This window comes from Somniosus microcephalus, chromosome 1 (assembly GCF_052327205.1).
Source record: "Somniosus microcephalus isolate GS21.2 chromosome 1, FLI_Smic_1.0, whole genome shotgun sequence".
NCBI lineage: Eukaryota > Metazoa > Chordata > Chondrichthyes > Squaliformes > Somniosidae > Somniosus > Somniosus microcephalus.
In genome coordinates this window covers 112,570,387-112,588,807 of record NC_140987.1, presented here as the reverse complement: position 1 = coordinate 112,588,807, position 18,421 = coordinate 112,570,387, and the positions used below count along the sequence as shown (strand labels likewise).

General features: G+C 41.5%; 1 protein-coding gene across 4 annotated transcripts in view; it reads right to left on the bottom strand.

Annotated features, from left to right (window-relative positions):
• The window catches only part of sema4d (sema domain, immunoglobulin domain (Ig), transmembrane domain (TM) and short cytoplasmic domain, (semaphorin) 4D), a 264,629-nt gene extending 246,427 nt beyond the window's left edge, over positions 1 to 18,202 (bottom strand). Inside the window, exon 1 of one of the 4 annotated variants that reach the window (XM_085984672.1) lies at positions 17,861 to 18,202. The gene's annotated coding sequence lies outside the window, so the exon portion shown is untranslated. The remainder of the gene's footprint in view (positions 1 to 17,860) is intronic. The other 3 variants (XM_085984683.1, XM_085984688.1, XM_085984679.1) reach the window with 3 other exon arrangements.
• Between the last annotated feature and the right edge of the window lie 219 nt (positions 18,203 to 18,421).

Here is an 18,421-nt window from a genome sequence, read left to right as displayed (position 1 = left end):
CAGCATTTTTCCTCACAGCCGGATCACTCCCGGCATTTTTCCTCACAGCCCGCTCCCTCCCGGCATTTTTCCTCACAGCCCGCTCCCTCCCGGCATTTTTCCTCACAGCCCGCTCCCTCCCGGCACTTATCCTCACAGCCCGCTCCCTCCCGGCATTTTTCCTCACAGCCCGCTCCCTCCCGGCATTTTTCCTCACAGCCCGCGCCCTCCTGGCATTTTTCCTCACAGCCCGCTCCCTCCCGGCATTTTTCCTCACAGCCCGCTCCCTCCCGGCATTTTTCCTCACAGCCCGCTCTCTCCCGGCATTTTTCATCACAGCCCGCTCTCTCCCGGCATTTTTCCTCACAGCCCGCTCCCTCTCGGCATTAAATTTATTTATTTATTTTTTTTAATTGAAGACGCTCCCGTGACGAACCGACAGCGCGCATGCACAGTCCACTTCCGGTTCGTTGGCAAATTTATCCATTAAAAAAAAGTTTCTAAATTTTAATTTTAAGTTTTTTTTTAAAGTTTGTTCATCTTTATTTCCCCCGTGTCAGAGCCCCAATCTTTGTTTTGCTCTCTCTAAAAATTCTAACCTTTTAAAAATGTAAGAGCTTACTCACTTCCTTGTTCGCGGTCTGTGAGAATTCTGCATTTTGATTGGCTGCTTAGACAGCCTGTTGGTGTCACAGCAGCTCGCACGATTGGATTCCCACTGTACTCGGCCGATTATTTCTCAACATAGAAATCATGAGATCTTTGTGCGAAGCTTACTTCGCCTTTGCTTTGCCACTGACCGCAAATTCCGGGCCAATGTTTCCGCTGATTTGTTTTAAATTTACCCCCCTTCAAGTGGCGGCTGAGTCTTCTGATTCTACTATTCTGGACAAGGTGAAACAGCTCATCATGGTCTACATTATCTAGTCCCTGTAGAATCCTAAAAACAGAATCATATCACCTCACAACTTTCTTTTTCCAAGGAGAACATGCCCAATTTACATAATCATGCCTCACAATCCAATCTCTCCATCACTCTGGTTGCTCTCTTCTATATCCTTTCGCTAGTTACAATATCCTTTCTATACTGTGGCGACCACAACTGTACATTGTATTCCAAGTGCGGTCACACCAATGATTTATAAAATGGCAGGATTACCTCACTATTGCAACTCCATATTGACCATTTAATACATCCCAACATCTGATTTGCTTTACTCACTACCACCAAGCATTGCTGCGATAGTTTCAGTTAACTGTCAATCAGGACCCCAGATTGCTTTCATTTTCCATCCATACTATTTGCTTTCCATTTAAGTAATAGTTCCTTCCTTGATTTTTTTTGTTACCATGTGTAGCACTTTGAATTTCATCTGCCAACTGTCTGCCCGATTCCCAAGTATATTCAAATCTTCCTGTAGTTTATCCTGTTTAGCTTTGGAGTCTACCAACTTCATTAGAACATGATCTTCTGTAACGGGTCTGTTGTTAAGCACTATAATTCTTTCACATCAGTGTATATCTCTTCTGCATCTTTAACAACTACCTTTCTGCTGATTAGATGGAAGAATAAAGTCACTAAGGAATCAGTAGAACTGTTATGCTCTGGCATATAGATAAGAAAATATCACAAGAAGCATTAAAAAAATGAGATAAAACCTTCCTTCCCCCTAAATACGACGTGAAAAATGACAACTTTATTGGCCAAACCAGCAGCTGTAATATTGTAGAGCCATTTTTCACACTGATAACAGAGTAATAAAAAAAATGTTTGGATACCATCGCACCCAACTCAGGATGCTCAATTCAATATTAGAATGAGATTTCTCCCGTTTTACTTCTCACCATTTTCTTCTTCTGCCCCCGCCCCACCCTGTTAGCCCCATCCAAAAAATGTTTTTAAATGTATTCTAAATCTAGACTTGCATTGAGCTGAGAATGGTGGGATACAAAGCTACTCTCCCTATCAACTGTATGTGAAGTGAGCTTAGATGGCCTCAACCCAGTTTCTATTGGATGCAAGCCAACAGCACAAAACGGTCCCAAATTGGCAGTATTTCTTAAAGACCACAAAGATGGCTTGTGTGGGAAATGTTGCAGTGGTATCATAGAATGTGCTTTTTGAGGTTTAAGGATAAAGCACATTGTTGGCAGACTGGAGTGAGTTTTACCTTGCATCTATTTTGTGTTAAGCAAGCTTATGTTTGTTGGTAATGCTGGATACCAAAAGTAGGCATATGCTTCATTTCTCAATATCCTCCTCTTTGATGAATACAAAATTCATCCCAATTTTAAGGTGCAAAAGTGTGTTTTAATGCTTCAATAGCATTCCATTAAAATAAATCACAGATGCTCAAGCAAATTAGAGTATTTATGCTTTGCAACATTACATGGAAAAAAAAAATCAAGATTGAGATCAGATTTCTACAATCCTCAAAGGATAACATCACAATATAGTAGAGCACCAACACAATCAGCAATGGAGGTTCACAATCCTAATTCCTCATACAGTAAGGCTCAAACGCAACCATGCTGCTGTGGGAGTGAACCAAAGGTCCCATGATTCCCAAGAGGAAAGGACTGAAAATCAGAGGCCCTGTCACCTGGCACACACCATTGACCGAGGCCTAGGAGCAGGACTCTAGCTCCACATCTTCACAGCTAAGGAAAGTGCTTGGTGCAGTGAGACTAGGAAAGGAAATGAAGATAAAATAAAACAAATCAATCACTTAAAAATGTTATTTGTATTTTGACACCATTCAGTACTTCAATGTTTTCCAGGGACTATTAGTGCCAATGATTTGACGTGTGAAACAAGTTTTCCAGGCACCATCACCACGGTCCCCTTCATGCACAGAACAAGGACAACATTCTTCTTAATCACTATGCAGTAGTCAAGCTTGACATTTTTCACTATCCTGGCCAGGAGCAGGATTTGCTGCTGAACAAGAAACATTCGGAACAAAAATTTAAATCACCTGACTCTATATAGCTGCACAAATTCTTAAGCAGAATGTGGCCTCTATTCATAAACATTTAATGGGTCTCCTCAAAGTTCCCACAAGATGCGCTTTGCATTGTGGGAATTCTCCTGAATACCACGAAGACACTAGTCACTAAAAGTTCTACAGAAAACTCGGCCAATTCACAAACAGAGTTTTAACAACTAAACTACGCTTCAGTAGAGATTTCAAGCCACAAAGCATACCCAATTTGCTTTAAAATACAGACACGTTAATTATTTAAATAGCAAGAACTCTATTTTTCAAGTATTTTGTATTTATAAATAAAGTGCCCTGTTGGCAACTTACAAAAACAAGATAACTAGAAAAAAAAATACTCTAATACACAGTAATTTATATGGTGCAAAATATTACAACCACCATGGCCAGCTCATTGACCCATGTCCAATTCAGATTGTATTGGAGAGACAGTTAGCTACAAAATGTTGTCTTAGACTAAAAGTGAATTCCCATGTTCAAGTAAAGATGATTGAAAAGAAAAAAGATACATTTGACTGAATGCATGTCAGAACTCAATTAAATGTCAGCAGCAGCATACTACTGTTATAACCTGGTACTGTATGAATAAAGTGCTGTTCAGAAGAGTTACTGAAAATTTGCAGAAGAAAAGCAAGTTAAAAGACCCACAAAAGTTGAATGAATAGGAGATTCAGTATTTGCAGAGCTATTTGAGTTATATACCTTTCTATACAAACAGCTACATCGGTCCTGACTGACTCCAAACAACAGGATTTGAATATGTATGTTTCAAGTGGTGCAATGTCCCATTTACCAAATGGATTATTGCAGGTAGCCAATTTTTTTTTTTTTTTTAATTTAGTCCCGATCTGCCTTGCCTTCCATTCATTAAATTCTAAATTTCATAAAGTTCACTTGAGGAGCCCTGGAATTACACTGGATTGCTAGATAAATTGCAATTTGAAAAGTGGGTAAATGATTAGCTCACCTTTCAACTGCAAAACCTTCACTTGCTTGGATTAAGTAATTTGCACATAAATACACATAAGCAAACTTTTAAGTTCCTCACTCATCCACAGTGCCAGATTTGTATAGCGAACAGACATTCTGTCAAGGGAATGTATGGTTCATTCAGTGTTTATTACAACAGAAAAAATACATGAAACTTGTAAACAAACTGCATTATCAAGTTTTCAAATGCGGCCTCTTGCCAAGTATTAATACATCTCAACTCTTCAACTAGGTCAGGTCGCTATCTGAATTTCCTCTCAAGCCTCAGCAGTACGTACTTTGTTTTCTCTGCTCTCGGGTTAGATTTGAGAAAACAATCCACAGGGTACAGTACCTCGTTATTACAATCTTCTGGTGCCTAGCAAGGTAATTCTGATCAGGAGCTCAATTTAATCAAAGTTGGAGCATTGCCTCTAAGTTTCATAAAGATATATTCCATTTGTTATAAATTAGAGGTTTGCAATTAGGCTGTTATAACAAAGTTTGAATAAACAATCATTTTCTTTTTGATCGATTTTGTCCTTGTCTGATTAATTCTGTTTCTAAACATGTTTCGCCATTGGCCCATTTTGGACTCAACCTGTAAACACTGAACAAATAACACCGTGTAGCAAGGAGTAAAATATAGCAGATAACTCCAATTATAACTCAACTATTCTTCTTTGCATTTTCCAATTTTTGCTCCATTTTCTCCTCCTTCTACTAAACATACTGGAATACAGTTCCATATACACTGGTGGCCCTCCCATAACTGACCCAAATGGCCATTCTTCAAGTGAGCCCTTGACAGAATGTCTGCTGACTATTCAAACATGAAGCAGAATCACAGCTAAGCCCAATCATGTCCTCACCCATAGAACCACAGGCTTTTACAACATAGGAGACAAATTAGCCCATTGTGTCTATGTCGCTCATTACTACACCAATCCAAAACTAATCCCACTGCTTCGCTCTCTCCCCATAGCTCTTCCGCTGCATAAAATACTTATCCATTTTTTCCCTCAAAAGATGCCATGGTTTATTCCTCAACTATCCCTATGGCAAAGCATTCCACGCTCTTGTAACTCCCTGCATAAAGACATTTATTCTAACCTCTCATCATAAAAAAGATAGAAGTTTTAACATGGAAACAGACCATTTAACTCAGGCAGTCGTCCATGTCGGCATTTAGCCTCCATACAAGCCAGTAGTTCTAATCACATTTACCCACCCTGTTCCCATATCTCTTCAACCATCTATCCAACCTAATCTAAAACATTGACATAGTTTCTGCCTCAACTACTAACCCTGGGAGTGAATTCCACAGCTTCACAACACTGAGAAGAATTTTCTCCTACCCTCTTCTAAATCTCTTACATTTAATCTCGTATGACTACTCGTTCTTGACCCCTCAACTACTGGAAACAGTATGCTTCTATCTACCCTGTTCCATAACTTTAAACACTTCTACTATAAACACCTGTAATCTGTGTTGTTCTAATGAAAAAAGTCTATCTTTCAAGGTTTTCTTCATATTTGTATTTCCTCATACCAGGCAGGACATAGCCTTTCTCTGTTAAACTTATCAAAACATTTTAAACTTCCATTAAACCTCTTAGCCTTCTCTACTCCAGTAGCAATAGTCCCAGTATTTCAAGTCTCTTCATAACTACAGTTTCTCATTCTTGGTATAATCCTGGTGAATCTATGTTCTTTCTGCAATGAGGCAGCCAAAACTGCATGCAATAAGTCTAACTGTGGTCTGACCACGGTACTCCAAACCCCTATTTATACAATCCCAAATTCTATTGATCTTCTTATGGCTTTAGTTACCTGCCCTCACACTTTCAAGGAATTTCATGGAAACAGTTCCCATGGATTGGAGGGTAGCTAATGTAACCCTACTATTTAAAAAAGGTGGTAGAGAGAAAATGGGGAATTATAAGCCTGACATCGGTAGTGGAGAAAATGCTAGAGTCCATTATAAAAGATGTAGTAGCAGAGCACTTGGAAAACAGTGACATGATCAGACAAAGTCAACATGGATTTACAAAAGTTAAATCATGCTCAACTAATCTACTGGAATTTTTTTGAGGATGCAACTGGTAGAATAGATAAGGGAGAACCAGTGGATGTGATGTATTTGGACTTTCGGAAGGCTTTCAATAAGGTCCCGCATAAAAAATTAGCGTGCAAAGTTAAAGTGTGTGGGATTGGGGGTAAGGTACTGACTTGGATAGAGAACTGGTTGGCAGACAGGAAGCAAAGAGTTGGAATAAACAGATTTTTTCCCGAGTGGCAGGCATTGACTAGTGGGGTACCGCAGGGATCGGTGCTAGGACCCCAGCTATTCACAATATATATATTGGGGCAGAAATTCGGGTCGGGGGCTTGCCGTGCGTGCAAGCCCCCGATCTGCACTTACCCGACGCGCCTGCCGTTCACCTCCAGGGACGCCTGGAATTCCTGTTTGAAAGAGAAGAATCCCGGGCAGCGTCTGACGTCACGCTGCCCAGGAGTGCAGCCAGCGCAAAGCCTGTAGCGCGCAGTGCAAGTGAGACACGCCCCTTGAGGTCTCAGTTTAATAGGACACGCCCCCAATGTTTCTCACAAGCTGAAAAGCATTTTTACATGCAGAGCAGCATTTTAAATAGGTTTTTGGTATTTTTATGAAGCTTTTGGTAACTTTTATAAACTTTTAAAAACGTTTACATTATTTTGAAGAATCTGAAGTAGTTTTAAACAGAATTAAAGCAATTTAAAGACTTTTAAAAGCCCTGAAAGAATTTTTTTCATTCCATTTATTTATTTAGCAACGTCGTCGTCATACGTGTCTTCACACTGTTCCCTTTGGGGAACTGTATGAAGTGGTGGAAGGATTTATGGCCATGATTAACGCTCATTCCGTGACCATCTTTGAACCAGCCATTAGGGTGGTTAGTCCTATGGCGGGAGGGTTTGACGGGCTCCCACAAGCTATACGAGGAGGGGGGGCCACCCACACCCACGGACGCAAATATCCCACTGGATGTCAACCCAGAATTTAGAGCCGGAGCTCCGACTCCACTTGCCGGGACTGTCTGGAGCGGGGTTTGAAACCCTACCCCGTCTGGCCCAGCGGCGGGGATCCTACCGCTACGCCAAAGGCCCACTCCGATTAGCAACGTGAAATGGCTGGAATGAGCACAATTCACGGCATTAAAAGAACTCACAATTGAACTGATGATGACCTCAGCAATCTCCTCAACGAGGTGGAGGCGCAGCGCCTGCTCATCATTGGTAATGAGAAGTCAAAGGCGCCGCAAAAAGGACAGATGATAGCTTGGTCTTTCAAGTGGCAGCATAGGGGTCCAGTCACGGGGAGGGAAAAGGCGCAGGAAACGTATGGGTGTCACCTTTTGCGCGGAGTGGGCCTTTTGCGTAGCGGTAAGCATCCCCGCCGCTGGGCCAGAAGGAGTAGGGTTTCGAACCCCGCTCCAGACAGTCCCAGCAAGTGGAGTCGGAGCTCCAACTATAAATTCTGGGTGGACATCCAGCGGGATACTTGCGTCCGCGAGTGTGGGTGGCCCCCCCCCCCTCAGATGGGTTGTGGGAGCCCGTAAAACCCTCACGCCATAGGACTAACCACCCTAATGGCTGGTATGAAGATGGTTATGGTCACGGAAGGAGCGTTAACGTGGCCAGAAATCCTTCCACCACTTCATACAGTTCCCGAAAGGGAACAGTGTGAGGATACGTACGACAATGACCTCTTGCGCAATGCACCTCCTTGGACCCTCAGTCGCAGATGCGAGGGGGCAAATCGCGCAATTGTTAAATTTTTCATTTTATTGACATGTAAAATGTTGGCCCAGTAATTCCGTTCCAAACGCGTGAGTACGGTCGGGGTACTCACGCGTCTGGCCGGAGGAAATGCCGGTTTTCAGCATGCACAGCGCATGCAGGGAAAACCGGCATTTCCTGTCCTCTGAACGAAGGGGTTCAGAGGCAGAACGCGTGCGACTGCACAGGCAGCGCGTGCGCAGTAAAATTCGCCGGTTTCATTCATGCTTTCAGTGAGGTTAAGTCCTTACAACTTACACATGAAAAAAGCATGAGTACAGTTGCTCCAGAGGCTGCGGAGGAAGATATATTTTATCGTGGAGCTTCAGAAAGGCAATATTTTTGTTTGGGAAAAGGGAGGAAAGTTATTTTAAGAAATGCTGAGGTAAGTTTTAAAGTTTATTTTTGTTTTTTAAAACGGGTTTTCAGTACTGTAGGTAGAAGGAGCAATTGTGGCTATGTGAATTGAATTTGCTGTGTTTATTAAATGTGAAAATGACTCCAACATTTTTAAGAAAGAAACTTTTCATCAGTAATATATTCTTTTAAGTAATTATGTATGTATGTATGTCTGTATATATTCCTTTGCGTATATGTATGTATATATTCCTTTACTTATGTGTATGAACGTATGTATTTAATTATGACTTTCAGAGAAAGTAACTTATTGGAAAATCATAATTAAATATACATTCATACACAAAGGAATATTATACATATACGTAAAGGAATATATACGGACATACATACATAATTACTTAAAAGAATATACTACTGATGAAAAGTTTCTTTCTTAAAAATGTTGGAAATGTTACATTACTCATTTTAGAACAGTCATTTTCACATTTAATAAACACAGCAAATTCAATTCACACAGCCACAATTGCTCCTTCTACCTACAGTACTGAAAACCCGTTTAAAAAAAAAAATTAAACTTTAAAACTTACCTCATCATTTCTTAAAATAACTTTCCTTCCTTTCCCAAACAAAAATATTGCCTTTCAGAAGCTCCACGATAAAATATATCTTCCTCCGCAGCCTCTGGAGCAACTTTACACATGCTTTTTTCATGTGTAAGTTGTAAGGACTTAACCTCACTGAATCCATGAATGAAATCGACGAAGTTCACTGCGCACGCGCTGCCTGTGCAGTCGCACGCGCTGTGCCTCTGAACCCCTTCGTTCAGAGGACAGGAAATGCCGGTTTTCTCCGCATGCGCTGTGCATGCTAAAAACCGGCATTTCCTCCGGCCAGACGCGCGAGTACCCTGACCGTACTCACGCGTTTGGAACGGAATTACTGGGCCATTAATGATCTAGACGAGGGAATTGGATGTAATATCTCCAAGTTTGCAGACGACACAAAGCTGGGTGGGCGTGTGTGCTGTGAGGAGGATGCAGAGAAACTCCAGTATGATTTGGACAGGTTGGGCAATTGGGCAGATGCATGGCAGATGCAGTATAATGTGGATAAATGCGAGGTTATCCACTTTGGTGGCAAAAACAGGAAGACAGATTATTATCTGAATGGCAATAGATTGGGAAAAGGGGAAGTGCAACGAGACCTGGGTGTCCTTGTGCACCAGTCGCTGAAGGTAAGCATGCAGGTGCAGCAGGCGGTTAAGAAGGCAAATGGTATGTTTGCCTTCATAGCAAGAGGATTCGAGTACAGGAGCAAGGATGTCTTGCTGCAGTTGTACAGGGCCTTGAGACCACACCTCAAGTATTGTGTGCAGTTTTGATCGATTTATCTGAGGAAGGATGCTCTTGCCATGGAGGGAGTGCAGTGAAGATTCACCAGACTGATATCTGGGATGGCAGGAATGACATATGAAGAGATTGGGTTGATTAGGCTTATATTCGCTAGAGTTTAGAAGAATGAGAGGGGATCTCATTGAAACTTATAAAATTCTAACAGGACTAGACAGACTAGATGCAGGAAGGATGTTCCCGATGGCAGGGGAGTCCAGAACCAGGGGTCACAGTCTAAGGATAAGGGGTAAGCCATTTAGGACTGAGATGAGGAGGAATTTCTTCACCCAGAGAGTGGTGAACCTGTGGAATTCTCTACCACAGAAGGCAATTGAGGCCAATTCATTAAATATATTCAAGAAGGCGTTAAGAAATATATCTAAGGCTAAAGGGATCAAGGGATATGGAGAGAAAGCAGGGACAGGGTACTGAATTTGGATGATCAGCCATGATCTCATTAAATGGCGGAACAGGCTCGAGGGGCCAAATGGCCTACTCCTGCTCCTATCTTCTATGTTTCTATGTACTTGAGCCCCTAGGTCTCTGTTCATCCAAACCCATCAGTGTGTCTTTCCACTGTGTGTATACTTCCATTCTCCCAAAATGCTTTACCTTACACTTCTCTGCATTAAATTGCATCTGCCATCTGTCTACTCATTTTGCTAACTTATATTTTCCTCAAGTCTTTCATAGTCTGCACTACTGTTTGCCAAACCCCCTACTTTTGTATTGTCAGTAAATCTCAATACTGTATTGTGCTCCCTATGCCCAAGCTCAAATCATCTATATAGACACAGAGAACAAAAGTAGACCGAGTATTAACCCCAGGGAAGCACCACCTCCACTAAATTTGTCAAATATAAGTTAGCTTGAACAAATCCATGCTGGCCATGCTTAATTATCCCAGGCATTTCAAAATGGTAACTAATTTGAACTTGAATGTTGAAACAGTGCCACATAGGAGATTGCTTCACATGGATGGCAGCATTAGTGAAATGCTTCTGAAATGGATTGCAAATTGGTTGACCAGAAGAGGCAAAGGGTGGTTGTACTTGGAGTTGTATCAGCATGGAAGGAGATAACTAATGGGACGCATCAGGAATTAATGATGTTGCCGTTTACAATGTATATAAATGACTTGGAAGTGGATACAGAAGCAAAACTATCAGATTTGCAGACAAGGGAACAGGCTGATCAAATACAAAAGGACCTGGCTAGATTGAGCAGCTGGGCTGTTGAGTGGTAGGTGCAATTTAATGTGGACAAGTGCAACATTATAAGATTAGGAAAGGATAATAAATAGTGGCAATATAAACTAAATTAAATTATTCTAGAAGAAACGATACAGGAGAGGGATCTGGGGTTACTGGTGGACAGATTGCCGAAACCACATTATGTGGCAGTAGTTAAGAGCGCAAACAGAATCTTGGGCTGTACGGCACAAATCTCAATAAGATTCTGAGTTTGTACAGAACACTGGTCCAACCATACCTGAAGTGCCATGCACAATTCTTGTCACATTATGAGAACGACATTCAGGCATTGGAGAGAATGCAGCAGAGGACAACTAAAGTGATGGCTAGAATTAGGCACTCGAGTTATGAGAGATTGCATAAGCTAATTGCATAAGTCTACACCCAAGAGAAAGCTCAGAGTTGATGTTACTGAAGTATTGAAGAAAGACAAGATAAATGCCGTATGTTTAACATAGTCAATATGAGGTCTTTTGAAAAATACACATCCACAGAATTATTAATTTTATTTCAGCATGTGAAATCTCAGTTTCCTTTCTTTTGCCCCTTGAGCCATGCACTAAACTCCACTAAAGGTGAATAGTCTGCTCCCAAGGATCTATCAATGCTGCTCATAAAGAGATGGCCAAGAGTCTGCTAAGAGAAGTGCAGGTACTTCCCCACCTGGGGAAGAGAAAATCCTGACAGAGTGGGAGGCATCCAACCTAAATCCTAAGGATATTGTCCAGGACCAGACAGTAACAAAATATTTCCAAGTCCTCTGACATTTTACAAGTTATTTTTGGTACTGCGATGCTGCAGCATTATGCTTTTTAACCATTCTACTGATCAGGACATCACTAATCCAAAATCCTTTGCTATCCCGAATGACTTCAAAACTCCAATCATTTGGCTATCCTGTATCCCTGATCAACCTGATTAGGTAATTCCAAACTTGGGTTTTAATAATCAGTACTTCCTGAATTACATCATCGCTTTTCTTTTCAAATGTGTTGGCGTCCTGCTCTATGGCCTTAGCCTTGGCTTCTCAATTTAAAGAACTACGGTTGTGGCAGAAAATAGATAAGCAGCACTCAGTTTACCTTTCATGTCACACAGCCTTTAGGTATATCTACAGATACTGACACTCAAAAACAATTCTCTACCATGAAAAGCTTTTTTCAAAAAAGGTGATTTCTAAAAATGTTTGTAAAATTAATTTATTTTCTGCCCGTAGAATTGTCTCCCTTTTTCAAAGGAGGAGCTGAAATATGCTGGTATTGGACACCCTTCAATACCTCACCCAAGTGGTCATCCTTTGTATGTAATCTGAGGCATCATCAGTGGACTATTTGATCTTGGTGGGCATCATAACAAGCCTGACCCTGTACACGCATACTGTACTTTCCAGCTGAGGTCACGGGATAGCAAACAACATCAGGTAACCTGGCTGATTTTTCTCTCCCTAGTCCAGGGTTTTGAAACCAACTAGAGTGCAACTATTGCCGTCATGGCTGAGATTATATAAAATACTGAATTAGTACCTTATTCCTCTTTATAATGTCAAGTATTTAAAATGCTGTTCAACTACTCATGATGTTGGAGCAGATTCTGCTCAAAATAAAGTTCTAAGATGGCCCAGTGTGTCAAATTTCAACCACAAGTAAACAAAAGTGTACTGTAGAAGTTTCATCTATTAACACATCTATTTATACTACAATCCAGAAGGGATTCAGCTCCCGACTGAAAAAGTACCACGTGTACCTCCTACATTCCAGTTTACCAGTACAACTGTCTCTCTCCAACAATTCACTTCACAAACAACTTAGCACATCCGTGCTTTGTAATTGCAAGGCCAAGTGCCATAGGAGGTTGCTCTTGATTCTGTTCATTTCTAAGACACTGGGACACATAAGGTGGAGTGATGCAACATGTTGACCTGGACCTAAGGAACTGGATTCTGAGCTTTCAGAGCTACATTGGGTATAAACTCAGCAGACATGGGATCTTATTTTTGGACTACCAGCCATGAACTGTACTAAAGAGAACTGCTGCCACTTCCAAAATTCAGTGACCAGAGACATACAGCAATATGATCACCTATGTCAAGTATGATGAAATCCAGTGCATACAGCATACCGGCTTTTAATCCAAATGTTAATTGAACAACTGACATTCTTCCAGATAGCTTCCCAATATAAAAGTAGCAGGTGCAACCTATACTACTACCACTACTACAACTACAACAACCACCACAACTTGCATTTATATAGCAGCTGTAATGCAGAAAAATGTCCCAAGGTGCTTTGCAGAGGTATAAGGAAAATAGATGCTACGCCAAGGAAGGAGAGATTAGATGGGGTGACCAATAGCTTGGTCAAAGAGGCAGTTCTAAGGAGGGTCTTCAAGGAGGAGAGGAAGGTGGAGAGAGAGGGGTTTAGGGAGGGAATTCCAAAAAGTGGGATCAAGGCAGCTGAAAGCACAACCCAAGGTAAATGGGGAGGAGGAAACACAAGGCCAGAGCCAGAAGAGGGTTGGGGACAATGTTCCCTCGAAGCTGCGCGGCCGCACAGTACTGGGAAAGGTCCCGCTCACCGGCTTTTCCATTGTAAGTACTGCACATGTGCAGCAATTTAAAAGGGGCAGTAAAAGAAACAGGCTGCACAGAACAAAGCGCAGCTTACAGAGAACATTGGGGAGTGGGGGGGGGGGGAACACTACAGGACTGGAGGTGGATTCAGAAACAAGAAGGGGTTCAACCATGGATAAATTTAAATATGGATAAGAATTTTTAATTTATGGGGTGATGGGCGACCAAGATTTGGTGTGGTTTTGGACAGCAGAGTTTTGGATAAGCTGAAGTTTATACATTGATCTTCTAGATTTTATTTTTGCCCGAAAGTCTAATGTGTTTTCAAAAATGACTGTCTTCACAGTTGATAAACAAAGCACGATTCAAGATATCATGTAGTACAGTCTGAGTATTTGAAGTAAAATACGCAAAATATTATGCACAAATACGGGCAACAATGCAAACCTGATGAGATTATTCCCAATGGGTTTTCAGGCAATTAATCACATTTTAATTAAATATTGCACATATAAAGGCTATGAGTTACATACGAACATACAAATTAGGAGCAGGAGTAGGCCACTCAGCCCCTCGAGCCTGCTACGCCATTCAATAAGATCGTGGCTGATCTGATTACTCCACATTCCCGTCTACCCACGATAACCTTTCACCCCCTTGCTCACCAAGAATCTATCTACCTCTGCCTTAAAAATATTCAAAGACTCTGCTGCCACCGCCCTCTGAGGAAGAGGCTTCCAAAGAATCACGACCCTCTGAGAAAAAAATTCTCCTCATCTGTCTTAAATGGGTGACCCTTTATTTTTAAACAGTGACCCCTAGTTCTAGATTCTCCCACAAGAGGAAACATCCTCTCCACATCCACCCTGTCAAGACCCCTCAGGATCTTATGTTTCAATCAAGTCACCTCTTACTCTTCTAAACTCCAGCGGATACAAGCCTAGCCTGTCCGACCTTTCCTAAGACAACCCACCCATTCCAGGTATTAGTCTAGTAAACCTTCTCTGAACTGCTTCCAACACATTTATATCCTTCCTTAAATAAGGAGACCAAAACTGTACACAGTACTCCAGATGTGGTCTCACCAATGCCCTGTATAACTGAAGCATAACCTCCCTACTTTTGTATTCAATTCCCCTCACAATAAACGATAACATTCTATTAGCTTTTCTAATTATTTGCTGTACCTGCATACTAACCTTTTGCGATTCAAACGCATGGTGGCATAGTGGTTAGCACTGTTGCCTCACAGCGCCAGGGACCCGGGTTCAAATCTGGCCTCGGGCGACTGTCTGTGTGGAGTTTGCACATTCTCCCCGTGTTTGCGTGGGTTTCCTCCGGGTGCTCCGGTTTCCTCCCACAGTCCAAAGATGTGCGGGTTAGGTTGATTGGCTATGATAAATTGACCCTTAGTGTTAGGGGGGATTAAATACGTGGGGTTATGGGGATCGGGTGGGATATGTGTCGGTGCAGGCTCGATGGGCCGAAATGGCCTCTATCTGCACTGTGGGGTTTCTGTGATTCTGTGAAACACTAGGACACCCAGATCCCTCTGCATCTCAGAGCTCTGCAATTTCTCACCATTTAGATAATGCTTCTTTTTTATTCTTCCTGCCAAAATGGATAATTTCACATTTTCCCACATTATACTCCATTTGCCAGATCTTTGCCCATTCACTTAACCTATCTATATCCCTTTGTAGCCTCCTTATGTCCTCTTCACAATTTACAGTTCTTTCCTACCTATCTTTTTGTGTCATCAGTAAATTTAGCAACCATACCTTTGGTCCCTTCATCCAAGTCATTTATATAATTTGTAAAAAGTTGAGGCCCCAGCACTGATCCCTGTAGCACACCACTCGTTACATCTTGCCAACCAGAAAGTGACCAATTTATGCCTACTCTCTGTTTCCTGTTAGCTAGCCAATCTTCTATCCATGCCAATGTTACCCCCTACACCATGAGCTTTTATTTTCTGCAATAACCTTTGATGTGGCACCTTATCAAATGCCTTCTGGAAATCTAAGTACAGTACATCCACCGGTTCCCCTTTATCCACATCAGATGTTACTTCCTCAAAGATCTCCAATAAATTGGTTATGTTTTCCCTTTCACAAAACCATGTTGACTCTGCCTGATTACCTTGAACTTTTCCAAGTGCCCTGCTATAACGTCTTTAATAATAGCTTCTAACATCTTCCCTGTAACAGATGTTAAGCTAACTGGCCTGTAGTTTCCTGCTTTCTGTCTCCCTCCTTTTTAATTAAAGGAGTTACATTCGCTATTTTCCAATCTAATGGAACCTTCCCCGAATCTAGGGAATTTTGGAAAATTAAAACCAACGTATCTCACTAGGATGAAGTCCATCAGGACCCGGGGACTTGTCAACCCACAGCTCCAACTGATTCAAAATGTTTTCCTTTTTTAAATGTAATCCTGCCCATCTTCTCTTGCTATACCTCCAGCCCAAAGCAGTCACTTGCTCTACAGTTCTTAAGTGGCCAAGAGTAGTCAGTTATTTTCATTGCCTGTGAAAAAACATTCAGTCTCCAGCCAACATCTCCCCTGCAAGGCAAAGACTCACTTGTCTAGGGAATGGATGTCCCACCACCCCAAAGGCACAATCTGTTGGCATGGCACTGCTTTGCCTTCCATTTATGACTATTTATTTATTATTTCCCACTAAAAATTGCTAAATATTTATCGATGGATAGCTATGAAATAGTTCAATGCTAAAGTATGTATAGAAAGTATACGTGCATGGCTGATTTCAAAGTTAATCTAGCCTATGCAAGGTAACAGTAGCAAACAATGCATCTTAAGGTTTAACATTGCAAAATATTAAAGGAGCTTATACTTAATTATATGTTTTACATAATTTAGCAAGTTTAAGTAAATCTTCCACTTTACAGTGGGAATTGACAGGATTACATTATTTGAGATCAAATGAAACTGATCTAAACCACACTTACATTTTGGTGGGTTCACAAGGCTTAAAAACCCTTTTGGCAATTACAACATCCAAATAAATCTGTAAAGATGCTGAAAGACAATGTAATACCCAACCAAACAATAGATTTATATGCTTAGGAATGGTTCATCACATTTTCGAGCATTTAAAGCTGTAAAGTACTGTAAATGCAAAAAATGAGAAATCAAGTTTATCAAAGGTTTGTAACCTTCAGATCCTGTTCATACCTTTAGAATGCAGTGGCGAGAAAACAGTGACACTCTGGATTTGGACCCAGAGCCACCATTTGTACACTGCTGATACTTACCTACTTTTGTCACTTACGTACCAAACAGGGCGAGACCAAACAGGGCTTTTAAAGTAGGTCACATCCCCAGTCTCATTTTGTTAACATTTTTATCCTTTCCTCTAAATCCCCTTCCCACCCCAAACCATTACAAACACTCTGAGTGAGAAAGCAGGCAAGTGACCTGTTCCTAGGCCTTTGTTGGTGTGGTATTCAAGCTGCCTATTAGCAGTCATGGCAAGAACAATATGGATTGATTTACATTTAGAGGAAAGCACCTAGCCTCAGCTCACAAATGTTAGATTGCTAACATGCTACACCACTGGGCAAACTAAAACATTACCAGATTTTGTTTGTACTGTAATCTACAAATTCATGACCTGCACTGCCCTTTGTCTGACTTGACTCATCTTATAGGAACAGCAACACAAACTCAAACTAAAATCACAAAAAAAATTGTTCTCCTCCCTTGCCCCTGAAGGTGAAAATTGTGATCTTGTGGACAGTAAATTCCTATGCAAAGATGTTAAATTTCTTCCATACAAGTGTTTCAATTTAAAGGCAATTATTTCCACAATCACAGATTAACACATTTTTAAAGCAGATTAATATAATTAATTCTTCAACTCCACAGAATCCAACTCTTTCTCCTTCCTCTCCCTATTTTAAAAAGGTTTCAATGAGAGGACGGTGGACGAGAAACAGTGCCACAATGTAACCTTATTTTACTCAGTTGAGAAAAGCTTTTTACACTCACTTCTGTCTTGTGTGCCAGACCAAGAAACTAAACACTGGAGCCACGACAGAGGGACAAGTAAATGTTTGACCAATTGTTTACCCAAAAGTCCACTGACCGTGCAATTCAAAATGATCTCCCAACGATACACAAAAATGTGGCGTGATCGACCACACAACACAGCCCAGCCCATCAACCATTTAACTTTCTTTTTAAATGTTTGATCTTTTGCGCGCGAACAAACGGAAAAGAAAAGTAGACAAGTGTGGTTTCAGCAACCTCTACATTACACAGAATTAGTCTGCGGGCTTTGCTTGGAAAAGAGTGAGGTTAGAGCCGGAACTCGGGGAAAAGTACTTCAAATCGGCTGCAGACAAACACACACATTTAATAAAAAGATGCATTTAAAAAAAGAGCCCAAAAGAAGCGCCGCCGATTGAAACATCTCGTTGCATCTTGCAGCGCGCGTCTCTGGAAATGCATTTCTACAAAAATACAAGCGGATGGCGACGTAGGACTTACCGGAAAAGTGTGGAGGAAATGTGAAGCTATTCGTGCGCCTGCTGCAGCTCTCTGTCTGCAACAAGTCAGTGCCCACAGGCGCCTCCTCGCAGTATGGCCGCCACAGCCCAGGCCAGGCCAGCACTAGCGAGCAGTCTCCTCCCGCTTACAACAGCGTGTCAAACCCAGCCACAGCAAGTCTCTGCCAACAATTCCGGCACAAGCTAGCCTCTGCAAACCGCAATCACACTGCTTATTGTCTTTTACTACAGTTTGTATTTGGCCGATGTCCACCTAGACCTGTGAGACCCTGTTGGTGAAGGAGGGATATAAAGTTTGTTATTTGAGACATGTCACAGCTGGATTCATCACTATGGCTGATCGTTTTCACCCCCCTCTTCAGCCGAACCCCCTTTGTTGCTTCTGATTATGTTGCCGTCGAAGTACAATTGTAGAAGTGGTGAAGCTTATTCCATATTTTTCTTTTCCATACAATAGAGATTTCCAAATATATATATATTTAAAATTGAAATGAACTTTCACAATTGTACAACAGCAGTAAACCAACTATCAGCATGGAAA